The sequence below is a fragment of the Oncorhynchus masou genome, chromosome 3, assembly GCF_036934945.1.
Source record: "Oncorhynchus masou masou isolate Uvic2021 chromosome 3, UVic_Omas_1.1, whole genome shotgun sequence".
Classification (NCBI taxonomy): Eukaryota; Metazoa; Chordata; class Actinopteri; order Salmoniformes; family Salmonidae; genus Oncorhynchus; species Oncorhynchus masou.
Genome location: NC_088214.1, coordinates 12,815,821 through 12,839,466, shown reverse-complemented (window position 1 = coordinate 12,839,466; position 23,646 = coordinate 12,815,821). Strand labels below are relative to the sequence as shown.

General features: G+C 41.2%; 1 long non-coding RNA gene across 6 annotated transcripts in view; it reads right to left on the bottom strand.

Moving 5' to 3' along the window:
- The window catches only part of LOC135510454 (uncharacterized), a 75,520-nt gene that overhangs the window by 18,502 nt on the left and 33,372 nt on the right, over positions 1-23,646 (bottom strand). For all 6 annotated transcript variants that reach the window (XR_010451122.1, XR_010451126.1, XR_010451121.1 and 3 more), the window contains one exon: positions 682-1,079. This is a non-coding gene — a long non-coding RNA (uncharacterized LOC135510454). The remainder of the gene's footprint in view (positions 1-681; positions 1,080-23,646) is intronic.

Below are 23,646 nucleotides of genomic sequence, written 5' to 3'. Positions count from 1 at the left end.
AGCATGTCTTGGGGATATGATATTTGTGCTTCTGTAACATTTTCACTCATCATTATTCACTCATCATTCAGGATTATCTGTAACCATGGTGGCATCCACATTAATGTAGAAGTGTTTAGAAACATACTATATTCTTATCTACAATAAAAGTGACTCCAAACTGACACAATACAGTATGTATTTTTTCTAGCTGGTCAGAATGAAGGAGCTGTGTTGACTGGAGGTCTGACATGGGTTTTACTGGGCCTGGGTTTTAGTCGTTCGTTCTATGGTCTTTGATCATGCCAAATAAAAAAAGAAATTGGAATTTAACAATAAAGAGCCGAATAAACATACGTTTTAAAAAAATGTCCATCTTAGTGGTTGTTGTGGTTTGTATACTGCTTTGGAGGAAGCACACCAGTGTAAACTGTCTCTTTGTCAAATGTAAAAGTGTCCCAGGGAATAAGCAGTGAGTTGATTTGAAGTCTGAATCAAAATGTGAACCCCTCTGCCAGCATTTACACACAGCAACACAGGGAAGGTAGGGGAGTATGTCAATCTTATTTTTAAGCAAACAGAAATAAAGAGAGAGGGATATCCCCTTAAGCATTCTTTCAAAAAAATAAACAATAACTCAGGAGAGCGTGTATCATGTGTTGTTTGTTGGGAGGCCCCCTCCAGCAGCAGAACCACACACACCAAGAGCGGGTAGGGACCCAGGCCCAGTCTCAGGAACTTTGGCTGGGGCTGAGCAAGGTTGCGATGGGCCTCTCCTCTGGAGGTCTTCAGGCCTCTAGGCTGTGGGGTAACATTCTCTTCTCCATATTGATTTATTTTGCCGTCAGCTCCAGAGGTGCTGGTAACCAGCAGGGACTTCTTCCTGCATCGCCAGCCCACTCACAAGCTCTGTTTTTGGGCCTCACACACTCCAAACGACCCTGTGATGGGAGTATAGACCAGGGGAGGAGAGAGGAGGACAAGAGCCCATGGCGATGAACGAATGAACTGCCGCATAGGGCCTGTCTCTGTTCAGTTGTCTACTCAGCCTTCATCCTTCACTCCATCCACCCACTCTCTTTCTTTTTTTCATCCTCCATCTGTGAAAGGAGACAAATACAGAGTTATATATTTTTTTACACTTCACCTTTAGCATTCAACATCTCTCCGCTTCATGCAAATGCAAATGTTTTACACCAGCTCTTTGATGATGGAGATGTGGAAAGCAAATGCCAACTTGTGCTTTAGTAGCGTAGCCCCAAGACTACTAGACACAAACAAACTCTACAGAAATGCAAAGACAGGGCAGTAACACAATAGATGCATAAACACACAGCATGCCTTCATATGTTGAATTTAAGTTCATAATAACAAAATGGTAGATGTTCATTTCAAAGCATTATTGCCATATACAATTTACTACACACTAAGAGTGACAACAAAGCTTGCCCATTTTTTTTGTTTTAGTTTGAATAATATGCTGCAATACCTTATATCACCATCTGATGTTATAATAGCAGTATTTACACTAACATCTTCCTGATAACATCCACAATGTTTCCTAAAGTCTTCTAAAACCCCTGTCTCCTTGTCTCAGTCATCCCCAATGTTTCCTAAAGTCTTCTAAAACCCCTGTCTCCTTGTCTCAGTCATCCCCAATGTTTCCTAAAGTCTTCTAAAACTCCTGTCTCAGTCATCCCCAATGTTTCCTAAAGTCTTCTAAAACTCCTGTCTCAGTCATCCACAATGTTTCCTAAAGTCTTCTAAAACCCCTGTCTCCTTGTCTCAGTCATCCCCAATGTTTCCTAAAGTCTTCTAAAACTCCTGTCTCAGTCATCCACAATGTTTCCTAAAGTCTTCTAAAACCCCTGTCTCCTTGTCTCAGTCATCCCCAATGTTTCCTAAAGTCTTCTAAAACCCCTGTCTCCTTGTCTCAGTCATCCCCAATGTTTCCTAAAGTCTTCTAAAACCCCTGTCTCCTTGTCTCAGTCATCCCCAATGTTTCCTAAAGTCTTCTAAAACCCCTGTCTCCTTGTCTCAGTCATCCACAATGTTTCCTAAAGTCTTCTAAAACTCCTGTCTCAGTCTCCAATGTTTTGTCTTCTAAAACTCCTGTCTCAGTTATCCCCAAGGTTTCCTAAAGTCTTCTAAAACCCCTGTCTCCTTGTCTCAGTCACCCCAGGTTTCCCTCTGAAATGTCTCCCTGTCTCAGTCACCCCAAGGTTTCTAAAGTCTTCTAAAACTCCTGTCTCAGTCATCCCCAAGGTTTCCTAAAGTCTCTGAAACCCCTGCCTCCCTGTCTCAGTCACCCCAAGGTTTCCTAACGTCTTCTAAAACTCCTTGTCTCAGTCACCCCAAGGTTTTGTCTCAGTCATCCCCAAGGTTTCCTAAAGTCTCTGAAACCCCTGCCTCCCTGTCTCAGTCATCCCCAAGGTTTCCTAACGTCTTCTAAAAAGTCACCCCAAGGTTTCCTGTCTCAGTCTCAGTCATCCCCAAGGTTTCCTAAAGTCTCTGAAACCCCTGTCTCCCTGTCTCAGTCACCCCCCTGAAACCCCTGCCTCCCTGTCTCAGTCATCCCCAAGGTTTCCTAACGTCTTCTAAAACTCCTGTCTCAGTCACCCCAAGGTTTCCTAACGTCTTCGAAAACTCCTGTCTCAGTCATCCCCAAGGTTTCCTAAAGTCTCTGAAACCCCTGTCTCCCTGTCTCAGTCACCCCAAGGTTTCCTAAAGTCTCTGAAACCCCTGTCTCCCTGTCTCAGTCATCCCCAAGGTTTCCTAAAGTCTCTGAAACCCCTGTCTCCCTGTCTCAGTCATCCCCAAGGTTTCCTAAAGTCTCTGAAACCCCTGTCTCAGTCATCCCCAAGGTTTCCTAAAGTCTCTGAAACCCCTGCCTCCCTGTCTCAGTCATCCCCAAGGTTTCCTAAAAGTCTTCTAAAACTCCTGTCTCAGTCAAACTAAAGTCCCTGTCTCCCTGTCTCAGTCACCCCAAGGTTTCCTCAGTCACCCCAAGGTTTCTAACGTCTTAAAACTCCTGTCTCAGTCATCCCCAAGGTTTTTCCTACCCCTGTCTCCCTCTCAGTCATCCCCAAGGTTTCCTAACGTCTTCTAAAACTCCTGTCTCAGTCATCCCCAAGGTTTCCTAAAGTCTCTGAAACCCCTGTCTCCCTGTCTCAGTCACCCCTAGGTTTCCTAACGTCTTCTAAAACTCCTGTCTCAGTCATCCCCAAGGTTTCCTAACGTCTTCTGAAACTCCTGTCTCAGTCACCCCCAAGGTTTCCTAAAGTCTCTGAAACCCCTGTCTCCCTGTCTCAGTCATCCTCAAGGTTTCCTAAAGTCTCTGAAATCCCTGTCTCCTTGTCTCTGTCATCCCCAAGTGCATTGACGTGATATTATTCTGATGGTGTCCTGGGTCCTGTTCTCATGGTAACAGCAGAGGGGACATACTTTTATGTAGCCATAGGCCCTTTGACCTTTCTTCCCTACACTGTGAAAGAGTTGACCTGGGCCTCGCACCGCAACTACACACACACTGAACCCATTTATGCCTAACAGATCCAGGGGCCAGGAGATGTCAACCTGTGGGGATGATAAGCATGATAGTAAACATAGCTATGATGGTGAGAGACATTTGGGAGATTTGAAAATGAATGAAAATGTGGTTGGTTAACATGTTGGTAAAAAAGCAAGGTTGGTAGTGTTACGGAAGTAATGGTTGATCCTGTATTTCAGTAGAGGATTGGAGTACAGAACTCCTCTGTGTGTGTGTGTGGCCGTGTGGCCGTGTGTGTCCTTCGAATATCAGTGCATGCTAATGAGGGAGTGTGTTTGCCTAAGATAGGAAAGAGTTGTGAGTGGGACCAGATAGATCAGGGGTGCAGCCACGATGCCCTATGCAGAGGGGGGTTATGAGAAGGTTCAGACATGGGTGTTAACTCCCCATTCCTCACCAGCAGAGGTGGGTGGGGTGGACAATGTTAGTTCAGGGCAGCCTTCCACCAAGCACAGAGTAAAGGCACTGCATTATAAAGACAGGAGCGGAGAGAGAGAGGGATGGAGATTTGAGAGGTGAAAGGAAAATGGAGGATGGAGAGAGATAGAGGGGTGTGTTTGTGTATGTGGAGAGAGAGAGAGAGAGAGAGAGAGAGAGAGAGGGGTTGTGTTTGTGTATGCTGAGAGAGAGAGAGAGAGAGAGAGAGAGAGAGAGGGGTTGTGTTTGTGTATGTGGAGAGAGAGATAGAGGGGTGTGTTTGTGTATGTGTAGAGAGAGAGCGAAAGAGAGGTGTGTTTGTGTATGTGGAGAGAGAGATAGAGGGGTGTGTTTGTGTATGTGGAGAGAGAGAGGGTTGTGTATGTGGAGAGAGAGAGAGAGAGAGAGAGAGAGAGGGGTGTGTTTGTGTATGTGGAGAGAGAGATAGAGGGGTGTGTATGTGGAGAGAGAGAGAGAGAGAGGAGTGTGTTTGTGTATGTGGAGAGAGAGAGAGAGGGGTTGTGTTTGTGGAGAGAGAGAGAGAGAGAGGCGCGTTTGTGTATGTGGAGAGAGAGAGAGCGAGAGAGAGGTGTGTTTGTGTATGTGGAGAGAGAGACAGAGGGGTGTGTTTGTGTATGTGGAGAGAGAGAGGTGTTTGTGGAGAGAGAGAGAGAGAGAGAGATGGCGCGTTTGGGTATGTGTATGAGAGAGAGAGAAGATTCGAAAACAAATCCAATTTTGAAAAACTCCCATATCTACTGGGATTCCACAGTGTGCCATCAGAGCAGCAAGATTTGTGACCTGAGACCAGGGTGTGTTTGTTTATGTGGAGAGAAAGAGAGTCTTTAGAAACTTCTGTATGGGTGTGTTTTTGTTTATGTATATACCTTACTTGCTTTGGAGAGAGAAGAAGAAGAAGAGAGAGAGGGGTGTGTTTGTGTATGTGGAGAGAGAGAGAGAGAGTTGTGTTTGTGTACGTGGAGAGAGATGTATGTGTAATGCTTACTGTTAATTTTTTATGTTTATTTCACTTTTGTATATTATCTACCTCACTTGCTTTGGCAATGTTAACACATGTTTCCCATGCCAATAAAGCCCCTTGAATTGAATTGAATTGAGAGAGAGAGGAATACAGTGCTTGTCTGTGTGTCACCAGTACTGGGAGGATGTCAAAGTCTTAGCAATGTGTTGCCAGGACAACAACCTCTCCCTCAACATCAGTAAGACCAAGGAGCTGATCTTGGACTACAGGAGAAAGAGGGGAGAGTACGCACCCATCCACATCGACGGGGCTGTTGTGGAGCGGGTTGAGAGCTTCAAGTTCCTTGGTGTCCACATCACTAAGGACTGAACATGGTCCACACACATCCTCACAGTGGTGAAGAGGGCTCGGCAGCACCTTTTCCCCCTCAGGAGGCTGAAAAGATTTGGCATCGACCCTCAGATCCTCAAAACGTTATACAGCTTCAACGTTGAGAGGATCTTGACTGGCTGCATTACCACTTGGTATGGAAAATGCACTGCCGCCCTTGACCGCAAAGTGCTACAGAGGGTAGTGCAGACAGCCCAGTAAACCACTGGGGCCAAGCACTCTGCCACCCAAGACCTCTATACCAGGCGTTGTCAAAGGAAGGCCCGAAAAATTGGCTAAGACTCCAGCCACCCAAGTCATAGACTGTTCACTTTGCTACAGTCCGGCAAACGGTACCGGAGCATTAGCTCTTGGACCAAATAAATAGCCAGACTGCTAAATAGCCAGACTGCTCAATAGTAAATTAATGGTACCCAAACTATCTGCACTGACCCTACGCACACTCACTATACATACACATCATATATATACTCACTCGACTATATATACACACTATATGGATAATCACTAGACTTTTTATACATCCTGTATACATACTCACTGGACTATATATACACACTATATACACACTCACTAGACTATATATACACACTATATACATACTCACTAGACTATATATACACACTATATACATACTCACTAGACTATATGCACACTCACTAGACTATATATACACACACTATATACATACTCACTAGACTATATATACACACTCACTAGACTATACATACACATCATATACACACTCACTAGACTATACGTACACATCATATCACTAGACTATATATACACACAATATACATACTCACTAGACTATATATACACATCATATACACACTCACTAGACTATACATACAAATCATATCACTAGACTATATATACACACAATATACATACTTACGAGACTATATATACACACTATATACATACTAAAACTATATGCACACTCACTAGACTATATATACACACTATATACATACTTACGAGACTATATATACACACTATATACATACTCACTAGACTATATACACACTCACTAGACTATATATACACACACTCACTAGACTATATATACACACTCTCACTAGACTATATATACACACTCTCACTAGACTATATATACACTATATACATACTCACTAGACTATATATACACACTATATACATACTCACTAAACTATATGCACACTCACTAGACTATATATACACACACTCACTAGAATATATACACACTATATACATACTCACTAGACTATATATACACACTCTCACTAGACTATATACACACTATATACATACTCACTAGACTATATATACACACTATATACATACTCACTAAACTATATGCACACTCACTAGACTATATATACACACACTCACTAGAATATATACACACTATATACATACTCACTAGACTACAAATACACACTAATTATACTAAATATACACACTCACTAGACTATATATATACACAGTCACTAGACTATATACACACTGACCAGCCTATATATACACACTCACTAGAATATATACACTGACCAGACTATATTCATAGTTGCCAATTGCCAGGTCGCAATTGTAAATGTTCTCAACTTGCCTACCTGGTTAAATAAAGGTGAAATATAAAATACATAAATAAATATTCAGTGGGGAGAACAAGTATTTTATACACTGCCAATTTTGCAGGTTTTCCTACTTACAAAGCATGTAGAGGTCTGTAATATTTATCATAGGTACACTTCAACTGTGAGAGACGGAAGCTAAAACAAAAATCCAGAAAATCACATTGTATGATTTTTAAGTAATTAATTTGCATTTTATTGCATGACATAAGTATTTGATACATCAGAAAAGCAGAACTTAATATTTGGTACAGAAACCTTTGTTTGCAATTACAGAGATCATACGTTTCCTGTAGTTCTTGACCAGGTTTGCACACACTGCAGCAGGGATTTTGGCCCACTCCTCCATACAAACCTTCTCCAGATCCTTCAGGTTTCGGGGCTGTCGCTGGGCAATACGGACTTTCAGCTCTCACCAAAGATTTTCTATTGGGTTCAGGTCTTCAGACTGGCTAGGCCACTCCAGGACCTTGAGATGCTTCTTACGGAGCCACTCCTTAGTTGCCCTGGCTGTGTGTTTCGGGTCGTTGTCATGCTGGAAGACCCAGCCACGACCCATCTTCAATGCTCTTACTGAGGGAAGGAGGTTGTTGGCCAAGATCTCGCGATACATGGCCCCAATACGGTGCAGTCATCCTGTTCCCTTTGCAGAAAAGCATCCCCAAAGAATGATGTTTCCACCTCTATGCTTCACGGTTGGGATGGTGTTCTTGGGGTTGTACTCATCCTTCTACTTTCTCCAAACACGGCGAGTGGAGTTTAGACCAAAAAGCTCTATTTTTGTCTCATCAGACCACATGACCTTCTCCCACTCCTCCTCTGGATCATCCAGATGGTCATTGGCAAACTTCAGACAGGCCTGGACATGCACTGGCTTGAGCAGGGGGATCTTGCGTGCACTGCAGGATTTTAATCCATGACGGCGTAGTGTGTTACTAATGGTTTTCTTTGAGACTGTGGTCCCAGCTCTCTTCAGGTCATTGACCAGATCCTGCCGTGTAGTTCTGGGCTGATCCCTCACCTTCCTCATGATCATTGATGCCCCACGAGGTGAGATCTTGCATGGAGCCCCAGACTGAGGGTGATTGACCGTCATCTTGAACTTCTTCCATTTTCTAATAATTGCGCCAACAGTTGTTCCCTTCTCACCAAGCTGCTTGCCTATTGTCCTGTAGCCCATCCCAGCCTTGTGCAGGTCTACAATTTTATCCCTGATGTCCTTACTCCCTGGTCTTGGCCATTGTGGAGAGATTGGAGTCTGTTTGATTGAGTGTGTGGACAGGTGTCTTTTATACAGGTAACGAGTTCAAACAGGTGCAGTTAATACAGGTAATGAGTGGAGAACAGGAGGGATTCTTAAAGAAAAACTAACAGGTCTGTGAGAGCTGGAATTCTTACTGGTTGGTAGGTGATCAAATACTTATGTCATGCAATAAAATGCAAATTCATTATTTAAAAATCATACAATATGATTTTCTGGATTTTTGTTTTAGAATCCGTCTCTCACAGTTGAAGTGTACCTATGATAAAAATGACAGACCTCTATATATATATACATGTATATATATATATATATATATATAGACTATATATACACACTCACTAGACTATATACACTGACCAGACTATATATACACACTGACCAGACTATATATACACACTGACCAGACTATATACACTGACCAGACTATATACACTGACCAGACTATATATACACACTCACTAAACTATATACACTGACCAGACTATATACACTGACCAGACTATATATATACACACTGACCAGACTATATATACACACTCACTAGACTATATACACTGACCAGGCTATATATACACACTAACTAGAAAATATACACTGACGAGGCTATATATACACACTCACTAGACTATATACACTGACCAGACCATATACACTGACCAGACTATATACACTGACCAGACTATATATACACACTCACTAGACTATATACACTGACCAGACTATATATACAAACTGACCAGACTATATACACTGACCAGACTGAAAATACACACTCACTAGACTATATACACTGACCAGACTATATATACACACTGACCAGACTATATATACACACTGACCAGACTATATGTATACACTGACCAGACTATATAGACACTGACCAGACTATATACACTGACCAGACTATATATAGACACTGACCAGACTATATACACTTACCAGACTATATATAGACACTGACCAGACTATATACACTGACCAGACTATATATACACACTCACTAGACTATATACACTGACCAGACTATATATACACACTGACCAGACTATATACACTGACCAGACTATATATACACACTCACTAGACTATATACACTGACCAGACTATATACACTGACCAGACTATATATACACACTCACTAGACTATATACACTGACCAGACTATATATACACACTGACCAGACTATATATACACACTCACTAGACTATATACACTGACCAGACTATATATATACACTGACCAGACTATATATATACACTGACCAGACTATATACACTTACCAGACTATATATACACACTGACCAGACTATATATAGACACTGACCAGACTATATACACTGACCAGACTATATACACTGACCAGACTATATATACACACTGACCAGACTATATACACTGACCAGACTATATACATTGACCAGACTATATATACACACTCACTAAACTATATACACTGACCAGACTATATATACACACTGACCAGACTATATACACTGACCAGACTATATATACACACTGACCAGACTATATACACTGACCAGACTATATACACTGACCAGACTATATATACACACTGACCAGACTATATACACTGACCAGACTATATATACACACTCACTAGACTATATACACTGACCAGACTATATATACACACTGACCAGACTATATACACTGACCAGACTATATACACTGACCAGACTATATACACTGACCAGAATATATATACACACTCACTAGACTATATACACTGACCAGACTATATATACACACTCACTAGACTATATACACTGACCAGACTATATATACACACAGACCAGACTATATACACTGACCAGGCTATATACACTGACCCGACTATATATACACACTCACTAGACTATATACACTGACCAGACTATATATACACACTCACTAAACTATATACACTGACCAGACTATATACACTGACCAGACTATATATACACACTGACCAGACTATATATACACACTCACTAGACTATATACACTGACCAGGCTATATATACACACTAACTAGAAAATATACACTGACGAGGCTATATATACACACTCACTAGACTATATACACTGACCAGACCATATACACTGACCAGACTATATACACACACTCACTCGACTATATACACTGACCAGACTATATACACTGACCAGACTATATATACACACACTCACTAGAATATATACACTGACCAGACTATATACACGGACCAGACTATATATACTGACCAGACTATATATACACACTGACCAGACTATATATACACACTCACTAGACTATATACACTTACCAGACTATATATACACACTGACCAGACTATATACACTGACCAGACTATATACACTGACCAGACTATATACACTGACCAGACTATATATACACACTGACCAGACTATATATAGACACTGACCAGACTATATACACTGACCAGACTATATACACTGACCAGACTATATACACTGACCAGACTATATATACACACTGACCAGACTATATACACTGACCAGACTATATACATTGACCAGACTATATATACACACTCACTAAACTATATACACTGACCAGACTATATATACACACTGACCAGACTATATACACTGACCAGACTATATATACACACTGACCAGACTATATACACTGACCAGACTATATACACTGACCAGACTATATACACACTGACCAGACTATATACACTGACCAGACTATATATACACACTGACCAGACTATATACACTGACCAGACTATATACACTGACCAGACTATATACACTGACCAGACTATATATACACACTCACTAGACTATATACACTGACCAGACTATATATACACACTGACCAGACTATATACACTGACCAGACTATATATAGACACTGACCAGACTATATATACACACTGACCAGACTATATATATACAGCGACAAGACTATATATAGACACTGACCAGAGTATATACACTGACCAGACTATATATACACACTGACCAGACTATATACACTGACCAGACTATATATACACACTCACTAGACTATATACACTGACAAGGCTATATATACACACTCACTAGACTATATACACTGACCAGACTATATACACTGACCAGACTATATACACTGACCAGACTATATATACACACTCACTAGACTATATACACTGACCAGACTATATACACTGACCAGACTATATATAGACACTGACCAGAGTATATACACTGACCAGACTATATACACTGACCAGACTATATATACACACTGACCAGACTATATATACAGACTCACTAGACTATATACACTGACAAGGCTATATATACACACTCACTAGACTATATACACTGACCAGACTATATACACTGACCAGACTATATATACACACTCACTAGACTATATACACTGACCAGACTATATATACACACTGACCAGACTATATACACTGACCAGACTATATATACACACTCACTAGACTATATACACTGACCAGACTATATATACACACTGACCAGACTATACACTGACCAGACTATATACACTGACCAGGCAGACTATATAGGCTATATATACACACTCACTAGACTATATACACTGACCAGACTATATACACTGACCAGACTATATACACTGACCAGACTATATATACACACTCACTAGACTATATACACTGACCAGACTATATATACACACTGACCAGACTATATACACTGACCAGACTATATATACACTGACCAGACTATATACACTGACAAGAATATATATACACACTGACCAGACGATATATACACACTGACCAGACTATATATATACAGTGACCAGACTATATATAGACACTGACCAGACTATATACACTGACCAGACTATATATACACACTCACAAGACTATATACACTGACCAGACTATATATACACACTGACCAGACTATATACACTGACCAGACTATATACACTGACCAGACTATATATACACACTGACCAGACTATATACACTGACCAGACTATATATACACACTGACCAGACTATATACACTGACCAGACTATATACACTGACCAGACTATATACACTGACCAGACTATATATACACACTGACTAGACTATATACACTGACCACACTACCAGACTATACACACTGACCAGACTATATACACTGACCAGACTATATATAGACACTGACCAGACTATATATACACACTGACCAGACTATATATATACACCGACCAGACTATATATACTGACCAGACTATATATACACACTGACCAGACTATATATACACACTGACCAGACTATATACACTGACCAGACTATATATACACACTCACTAGACTATATACACTGACAAGGCTATATATACACACTCACTAGACTATATACACTGACCAGACTATATACACTGACCAGACTATATACACTGACCAGACTATATATACACACTCACTAGACTATATACACTGACCAGACTATATACACTGACCAGACTATATATAGACACTGACCAGAGTATATACACTGACCAGACTATATACACTGACCAGACTATATATACACACTGACCAGACTATATATACAGACTCACTAGACTATATACACTGACAAGGCTATATATACACACTCACTAGACTATATACACTGACCAGACTATATACACTGACCAGACTATATACACTGACCAGACTATATATACACACTCACTAGACTATATACACTGACCAGACTATATATACACACTGACCAGACTATATACACTGACCAGACTATATATACACACTCACTAGACTATATACACTGACCAGACTATATATACACACTGACCAGACTATATACACTGACCAGACTATATACACTGACCAGGCTATATATACACACTCACTAGACTATATACACTGACCAGACTATATACACTGACCAGACTATATACACTGACCAGACTATATATACACACTCACTAGACTATATACACTGACCAGACTATATATACACACTGACCAGACTATATACACTGACCAGACTATATATACACACTCACTAGACTATATACACTGACCAGACTATATATACACACTGACCAGACTATACACACTGACCAGACTATATACACTGACCAGGCTATATATACACACTCACTAGACTATATACACTGACCAGACTATATACACTGACCAGACTATATACACTGACCAGACTATATATACACACTCACTAGACTATATACACTGACCAGACTATATATACACACTGACCAGACTATATACACTGACCAGACTATATATACACTGACCAGACTATATACACTGACAAGAATATATATACACACTGACCAGACGATATATACACACTGACCAGACTATATATATACAGTGACCAGACTATATATAGACACTGACCAGACTATATACACTGACCAGACTATATATACACACTCACAAGACTATATACACTGACCAGACTATATACACTGACCAGAATATATATACACACTCACTAGACTATATACACTGACCAGACTATATATACACACTCACTAGACTATATACACTGACCAGACTATATATACACACTGACCAGACTATATACACTGACCAGGCTATATATACACACTCACTAGACTATATACACTGACCAGACTATATATACACAATGACCAGACTATATACACTGACCAGGCTATATATACACACTGACCAGACTATATACACTGACCAGGCTATATATACACACTCACTAGACTATATACACTGACCAGACTATATATACACACTGACCAGACTATATACACTGACCAGGCTATATATACACACTCACTAGACTATATACACTGACCAGACTATATATACACAATGACCAGACTATATACACTGACCAGGCTATATATACACACTCACTAGACTATATACACTGACCAGACTATATACTCTGACCAGACTATATATACACACTCACTAGACTATATACACTGACCAGACTATATACACTGACCAGACTATATACACTGACCAGACTATTTACACTTACCAGACTATATATACACAATGACCAGACTATATACACTGACCAGGCTATATATACACACTCACTAGACTATATACACTGACCAGACTATATATACACACTGACCAGACTATATACACTGACCAGGCTATATATACACACTCACTAGACTATATACACTGACCAGACTATATATACACACTGACCAGACTATATACACTGACCAGACTATATACACTGACCAGACTATATACACTGACCAGACTATATATACACACTGACCAGACTATACACACTGACCAGACTATTTACACTTACCAGACTATATATACACAATGACCAGACTATATACACTGACCAGGCTATATATACATACTCACTAGACTATATACACTGACCAGACTATATATACACACTGACCAGACTATATACTCTGACCAGACTATATATACACACTCACTAGACTATATACACTGACCAGACTATTTACACTGACCAGACTATATATACACACTCACTAGACTATATACACTGACCAGACTATATACACTGACCAGACTATATATACACACTGACCAGACTATATACACTGACCAAACTATATATACACACTCACTAGTCTATATACACTGACCAGACTATATATACACACTGACCAGACTATATATCCACACTCACTAGTCTATATACACTGACCAGACTATATACACTGACCAGACTATATATACACACTCACTAGACCATATACACTGACCAGGCTATATATATATATATACACACTCACTAGACTATATACACTGACCAGACTATATATACACTGACCAGACTATATATACACACACTCACTAGACTATATACACTCACCAGACTATATATACACACACTCGCTAGACTATATACACTGACCAGACTATATATACACTGACCAGACTATATATACACACACTCACTAGACTATATACACTCACCAGACTATATATACACACACTCACTAGACTATATACACTGACCAGACAATCAGACAATATACACTGACCAGACTATATATACACACACTCACTAGACTATATACACTCACCAGACTATATATACACACTCACGAGACTATATACACTGACCAGACTATATACACTCACCCGACTATATATACACACTCACGAGACTATATACACTGACCAGACTATATATACACACACTCACTAGACTATATACACTCACCAGACTATATATACACACACTCACTAGACTATATACACTGATCAGACAATATACACTGACCAGACTATATATACACACACTCACTAGACTATATACACTCACCAGACTATATATACACACTCACAAGACTATGTACACTGACCAGACTATATACACTGACCAGACTATATACACTGACCAGACTATATATACACACTCACGAGACCATATACACTGACCAGACTATATATACACACTCACTAGACCATATACACATACCTGTGGCGGTCGTGCTGTTTAAGATGAGGGAGGATGATTATTTTTTTCATGAGGATGGCCTTATTTCTATTACAACATGTTGGATTTTCTCTTTTTCTCGCCCTCCTGGTTTTGACCCTTGCCTGTCCTGACTCTGAACTCACCTGCCTGACCACTCTGCCCCTGACCCTGAGCCTGCCTCCCGTCCTGTACCGTTGCCCACTACTCTGGATCATCGACCCCTGCCTGACCCTGAGCCTGCCTGCCGTCCTGTACCGTTGCCCACTACTCTGGATCATCGACCCCTGCCTGACTCTGAGCCTGCCTGCCGTCCTGTACCGTTGCCCACTACTCTGGATCATCGACCCCTGCCTGACCCTGGGCCTGCCTGCCGTCCTGTACCGTTGCCCACTACTCTGGATCATCGACCCCTGCCTGACTCTGAGCCTGCCTGCCGTCCTGTACCGTTGCCCACTACTCTGGATCATCGACCCCTGCCTGACCCTGAGCCTGCCTGCCGTCCTGTACCGTTGCCCACTACTCTGGATCATCGACCCCTGCCTGACCCTGGGCCTGCCTGCCGTCCTGTACCGTTGCCCACTACTCTGGATCACCGACCCCTGCCTGACCCTGAGCCTGCCTGCCGTCCTGTACCGTTGCCCACTACTCTGGATCACCGACCCCTGCCTGACCCTGAGCCTGCCTGCCGTCCTGTACCGTTGCCCACTACTCTGGATCATCGACCCCTGCCTGACCCTTAGCCTGCCTGCCGTCCTGTACCGTTGCCCACTACTCTGGATCATCGACCCCTGCCTGACCCTGAGCCTGCCTGCCGTCCTGTACCGTTGCCCACTACTCTGGATCATCGACCCCTGCCTGACCCTTAGCCTGCCTGCCGTCCTGTACATATGTTGCCCACTACTCTGGATCATCGACCCTGCCTGACCCTGAGCCTGCCTGCCGTCCTGTACCGTTGCCCACTACTCTGGATCATCGACCCCTGCCTGACCCTTAGCTTGCCTTCCTGTACATATCTGCCCACTACTTTGGATCATCGACCCCTGCCTGACCCTGAGCCTGCCTGCCGTCCTGTACCGTTGCCCACTACTCTGGATCATTGACCCCTGCCTGCTTTGACCTGTTGTTTACCTGCTCCTGCTGCTGTAATGAACATTGTTACTTCAACACAGTCTGCACTTGGGTCTTACCTGAAACCTGATAATTGCACTGTTGAAGCAAGAAATACAAGCATTTCACTACACCCGCAATAACATCTGCTAAACATATGTATGTGACAAGTAAAACGTGATTTAATTTGAACACAAGCACATGTACACTCACACACTTTTACACTCATCATATGCTGCTGCTACTCGGTCCTTTATTTTACTCTTATTATTATCTATCCTGATGTCTAGTCACTTTAACCTGCCTTCATGTACATATCTACCTCAAATACCTTATTATTATCTATCCTGATGTCTAGTCACTTTACCCTGCCTTCATGTACATATCTACCTCAAATACCTTATTATTATCTATCCTGATGTCTAGTCACTTTACCCTGCCTTCATCTACATATCTTCCTCAAATACCTTATTATTATCTATCCTGATGTCTAGTCACTTTACCCTGCCTTCATCTACATATCTACCTCAAATACCTTATTATTATCTATCCTGATGTCTAGTCACTTTACCCTGCCTTCATCTACATATCTACCTCAAATACCTTATTATTATCTATCCTGATGTCTAGTCACTTTACCCTGCCTTCATCTACATATCTACCTCAAATACCTTATTATTATCTATCCTGATGTCTAGTCACTTTACCCTGCCTTCATGTACATATCTACCTCAAATACCTTATTATTATCTATCCTGATGTCTAGTCACTTTACCCTGCCTTCATCTACATATCTACCTCAAATACCTTATTATTATCTATCCTGATGTCTAGTCACTTTAACCTGCCTTCATGTACATATCTACCTCAAATACCTTATTATTATCTATCCTGATGTCTAGTCACTTTACCCTGCCTTCATGTACATATCTACCTCAAATACCTTATTATTATCTATCCTGATGTCTAGTCACTTTACCCTGCCTTCATCTACATATCTACCTCAAATACCTTATTATTATCTATCCTGATGTCTAGTCACTTTACCCTGCCTTCATGTACATATCTACCTCAAATACCTTATTATTATCTATCCTGATGTCTAGTCACTTTACCCTGCCTTCATGTACATATCTACCTCAAATACCTTATTATTATCTATCCTGATGTCTAGTCACTTTACCCTGCCTTCATCTACATATCTACCTCAAATACCTTATTATTATCTATCCTGATGTCTAGTCACTTTACCCTGCCTTCATGTACATATCTACCTCAAATACCTTATTATTATCTATCCTGATGTCTAGTCACTTTACCCTGCCTTCATCTACATATCTACCTCAAATACCTTATTATTATCTATCCTGATGTCTAGTCACTTTACCCTGCCTTCATGTACATATCTACCTCAAATACCTTATTATTATCTATCCTGATGTCTAGTCACTTTACCCTGCCTTCATGTACATATCTACCTCAAATACCTTATTATTATCTATCCTGATGTCTAGTCACTTTACCCTGCCTTCATGTACATATCTACCTCAAATACCTTATTATTATCTATCCTGATGTCTAGTCACTTTACCCTGCCTTCATCTACATATCTACCTCAAATACCTTATTATTATCTATCCTGATGTCTAGTCACTTTACCCTGCCTTCATGTACATATCTACCTCAAATACCTTATTATTATCTATCCTGATGTCTAGTCACTTTACCCTGCCTTCATGTACATATCTACCTCAAATACCTTATTATTATCTATCCTGATGTCTAGTCACTTTACCCTGCCTTCATCTACATATCTACCTCAAATACCTTATTATTATCTATCCTGATGTCTAGTCACTTTACCCTGCCTTCATCTACATATCTTCCTCAATACCTTATTTTTATTAATATTAGGGGCGGTAGGTAGCCTAGTGGTTAGAGTGTCGTTCTGCCCATGAACAGGCAGTTAACCCACTGTTCCTAGGCCGTCATTGTAAATAAGAATTTGTTCTTAACTGACGTGCCTAGTTAAATAAAGGTTCAATTCTTCTTCTTCTTTTTAAATGATCTATCCTGATGCCTGGTCACTTTACCCTGCCTTCATGTACATATCTACCTCAAATACCTTATTATTATCTATCCTGATGTCTAGTCACTTTACCCTGCCTTCATGTACATATCTACCTCAAATACCTTATTATTATCTATCCTGATGTCTAGTCACTTTACCCTGCCTTCATGTACAGTTGAAGTCGGAAGTTTACATACACTTAGGTTGGAGTCATTAAAACTCGTTTTTCAACAACTCCACAAATTTCTTGTGGTTTTGGCAAGCCGGTTAGGACATCTACTTTGTGCATGACACAAGTAATTTTTCCAACAATTGTTCACGGACAGATTATTTCACTTATAATTCACTGTATCACAATTCCAGTTGGTCAGAGCTTTACATACCCTAAGTTGACTGTGCCTTTATACAGTTTGGAAAATTCCAGAAAATTATGTCATGGCTTTAGAAGCTTCTGATAGGCGAATTGACTTCATTTGAGTCAATTGGAGGTATACCTGTGGATGAATTTCAAGGCCGATCTTCAAACTTAGTGCCTCTGCTTGACATCATGGGAAAATCAAAAGAAATCAGCCAAGATCTCAGAGAAAAAATGTAGACCTCCACAAGTCTGGTTCATCCTTGGGAGCAATTTCCAAACGCCTGAAGGTACCATGTTCATCTGTACAAACAATAGTACGCAACTATAAACACCATGGGACCACGCAGCCATCATACCGCTCAGGAAGGAGACGCGTTCTGTGTCCTAGAGATTAATGTACTTTGGTGCGAAAAGTGCAAATCAATCCCAGAACAACAGTAAACGACCTTGTGAAGATGCTGGAGGAAACAGGCACAAAAGTATCTATATCCACAGTAAAACGAGTCCTATATCAACATAACCTGAAAGGCCGCTCAGCAAGGAAGAAGCCACTGCTCCAAAACCGCCACAAAAAAGCCAGAGTACGGTTTGCAACTACACATGGAGACAAAGATTGTACTTTTTGGAGAAATGTCCTCTGGTCTGATGAAGCAAAAATAGAACTGTTTGGCCGTAATGACCATCGTTATGTTTGGAGGAAAAAGGGGGAGGCTTGCAAGCCGAAGAACACCAGCCCAACCATGAAGCATGGGGGTGGCAGCATCATGTTGTGGGGTTGCTTTGCTGCAGGAGGGACTGGTGCACTTCACAAAATATGAGGAAGGGAAATTACGTGGATATATTGAAGCAACATCTCAAGACATCAGTCAGGAAGTGAAAGCTTGGTCGCAAATGGCTCTTCCAAATGGACAATGACCCCAAGCATACTTCCAAAGTTGTAGCAAAATGGCTTAAGGACAACAAAGTCAAGGTTTTGGAGTGGCCATCACAAAGCCCTGACCTCAATCCCATAGATTATTTGTGGGCAGAACTGAAAAAAATGTGTGCGAGCAAGGAGGCCTACAAACCTGACTCAGTTACACCAGCTCTGTCAGGAGGAATGGGTCTAAATTCACCCAATTTATTGTGGGAAGCTTGTGGAAGGCTACCCAAATTGTTTGACCCAAGTTAAACAATTTAAAGGCAATGCTACCAAGTACTAAGTGAGTGTATGTGTACCAAGTACTGGGAATGAATGTGATGAAAGAAATACAAGATGAAATAAATAATTATCTCTACTATTATTCTGACATTTCACATTCTTAAAAATAATGTGGTGATCCTAACTGACCTAAGTAAATTAGCCTATCAGAAGCTTCTAAAGCCAAGACATAATTTTCTGGAATTTGCCAAGCTGTTTAAAGGCACAGTCAACTTAATGTATGTAAACTTCTAAGCCACTGGAATTGTGATACAGTGAATTATAAGTGAAATAATCTGTGTGTAAACAATTGTTGGAAAAATGACTTGTGTCATGCACAAAGTAGATGTCCGAACCGACTTGCCAAAACTATAGTTTGTTAACAACTATGACTCCAATCTAAGTGTATGTAAACTTCCAACTTCAATAGTAGCTTCACATTGATCTGGTACTGGTACTCCCTGTATATAGCTCCACATTGATCTGGTACTGGTACTCCCTTTATATAGCTCCACATTGATCTGGTACTGGTACTCCCTGTATATAGATCCACATTGATCTGGTACTGGTACTCCCTGTATATAGCTCCACATTGATCTGGTACTCCCTGTATATAGCTCCACATTGATCTGGTACTTGAACTCCCTGTATAGAGCTGCACATTGATCTGGTACTGGTACTCCCAATATATAGCTCCACATTGATCTGGTACTGGTACTCCTTGCATATAGCTCCACATTGATCTGGTACTGGTACTCCCTGTATATAGCTCCACATTGATCTGGTACTCCCTGTATATAGCTCCACATTGATCTGGTACTTGTTCTCCCTGTATAGAGCTCCACATTGATCTGGTCCTGGTACTCCCTGTATATAGCTCCACATTGATCTGGTACTTGTTCTCCCTGTATATAGCTCCATATTGATCTGGTACTGATACTCCCTGTATATAGCTCCACATTGATCTGGTACTCCCTGTATATAGCTCCACATTGATCTGGTACTTGTTCTCCCTGTATAGAGCTCCACATTGATCTGGTACTGGTACTCCTTGTATATAGCTCCACATTGATCTGGTACTGGTACTCCCTGTATATAGCTCCACATTGATCTGGTACTCCCTGTATATAGCTCCACATTGATCTGGTACTCCCTGTATATAGCTCCACATTGATCTGGTACTGGTACTCCCTGTATATAGCTCCACATTGATCTGGTACTGCTACTCCCTGTATAGAGCTCCACATTGATCTAGTACTGATACTCCCTGTATATAGCTCCACATTGATCTGGTACTGGTACTCCCTGTATATAGCTCCATATTGATCTGGTACTCCCTGTATATTGCTCCACATTGATCTGGTACTGGTACTCCCTGTATATAGCTCCACATTGATCTGGTACTGGTACTCCCTGTATATAGCTCCACATTGATCTGGTACTCCCTGTATATAGCTCCACATTGATCTGGTACTGGTACTCCCTGTATAAAGCTGCACATTGATCTGGTACTGGTACTCCCTGTATATAGCTCCACATTAATCTGGTACTGATACTCCCTGTATATAGCTCCACAGTGATCTGGTACTCCCTGTATAAAGCCTCACATTGATCTGGTACTGGTACTCCCTGTATACAGCTCCACACTGATCTGGTACTGGTACTCCCTGTATATAGCTGCACATTGATCTGGTACTGGTACTCCCTGTATATAGCTCCACATTGATCTGGTACTGGTACTCCCTGTATATAGCTCCACATTGATCTGGTACTGATACTCCCTGTATATAGCTGCACATTGATCTGGTACTCCCTGTATATAGCTCCACATTGATCTGGTACTCCCTGTATATGGCTGCACATTGATCTGGTACTGGTACTCCCTGTTTACAGCTCCACATTGATCTGGTACTGATACTCCCTGTATATAGCTCCACATTGACCTGGTACTGATACTCCCTGTATATAGCTCCATATTGATCTGGTACTCCCTGTATATTGCTCCACATTGATCTGCTATTGGTACTCCCTGTATATAGCTCCACATTGATCTGGTACTGGTACTCCCTGTATATAGCTCCATATTGATCTGGTACTCCCTGTATATAGCTCCACATTGATCTGGTACTGATACTCCCTGTATATAGCTCCACATTGATCTGGTACTCCCTGTATATAGCTCCACATTGATCTGGTACTGGTACTCCCTGTATATAGCTGCACATTGATCTGGTACTCCCTGTATATAGCTCCACATTGATCTGGAACTCTCTGTATATGGCTCCACATTGATCTGGTACTCCCTGTATATGGCTGCACATTGATCTGGTACTGATACTCCCTGTATATAGCTCCACATTAATCTGGTACTGATACTCCCTGTATATAGCTCCACATTGATCTGGTACTCTCTGTATAAAGCCTCACATTGATCTGGTACTGGTACTCCCTGTATACAGCTCCACACTGATCTGGTACTGGTACTCCCTGTATACAGCTCCACATTGATCTGGTACTGGTACTCCCTGCATATAGCTCCACATTGATCTGGTACCCCCTGTATATAGCTCCACATTGATCTGGTACTCCCTGTATATAGCTCCACATTGATCTGGTACTGATACTCCCTGTATATAGCTCCACATTGATCTGGTACTCCCTGTATATAGCTCCACATTGATCTGGTACTGATACTCCCTGTATATAGCTGCACATTGATCTGGTACTCCCTGTATATAGCTCCACATTGATCTGGTACTCCCTGTATATGGCTGCACATTGATCTGGTACTGATACTCCCTGTATATAGCTCCACATTAATCTGGTACTGATACTCCCTGTATATAGCTCCACATTGATCTGGTACTCCCTGTATAAAGCCTCACATTGATCTGGTACTGGTACTCCCTGTATACAGCTCCACACTGATCTGGTACTGGTACTCCCTGTATATAGCTCCACATTGATCTGGTACTGGTACTCCCTGCATATAGCTCCACATTGATCTGGTACCCCCTGTATATAGCTCCACATTGATCTGGTACTCCCTGTATATAGCTCCACATTGATCTGGTACTGATACTCCCTGTATATAGCTCCACATTGATCTGGTACTGGTACTCCCTGTATATAGCTCCACATTGATCTGGTACTGGTACTCCCTGCATATAGCTCCACATTGATCTGGTACCCCTGTATATAGCTCCACATTGATCTGGTACTCCCTGTATATAGCTCCACATTGATCTGGCACTGATACT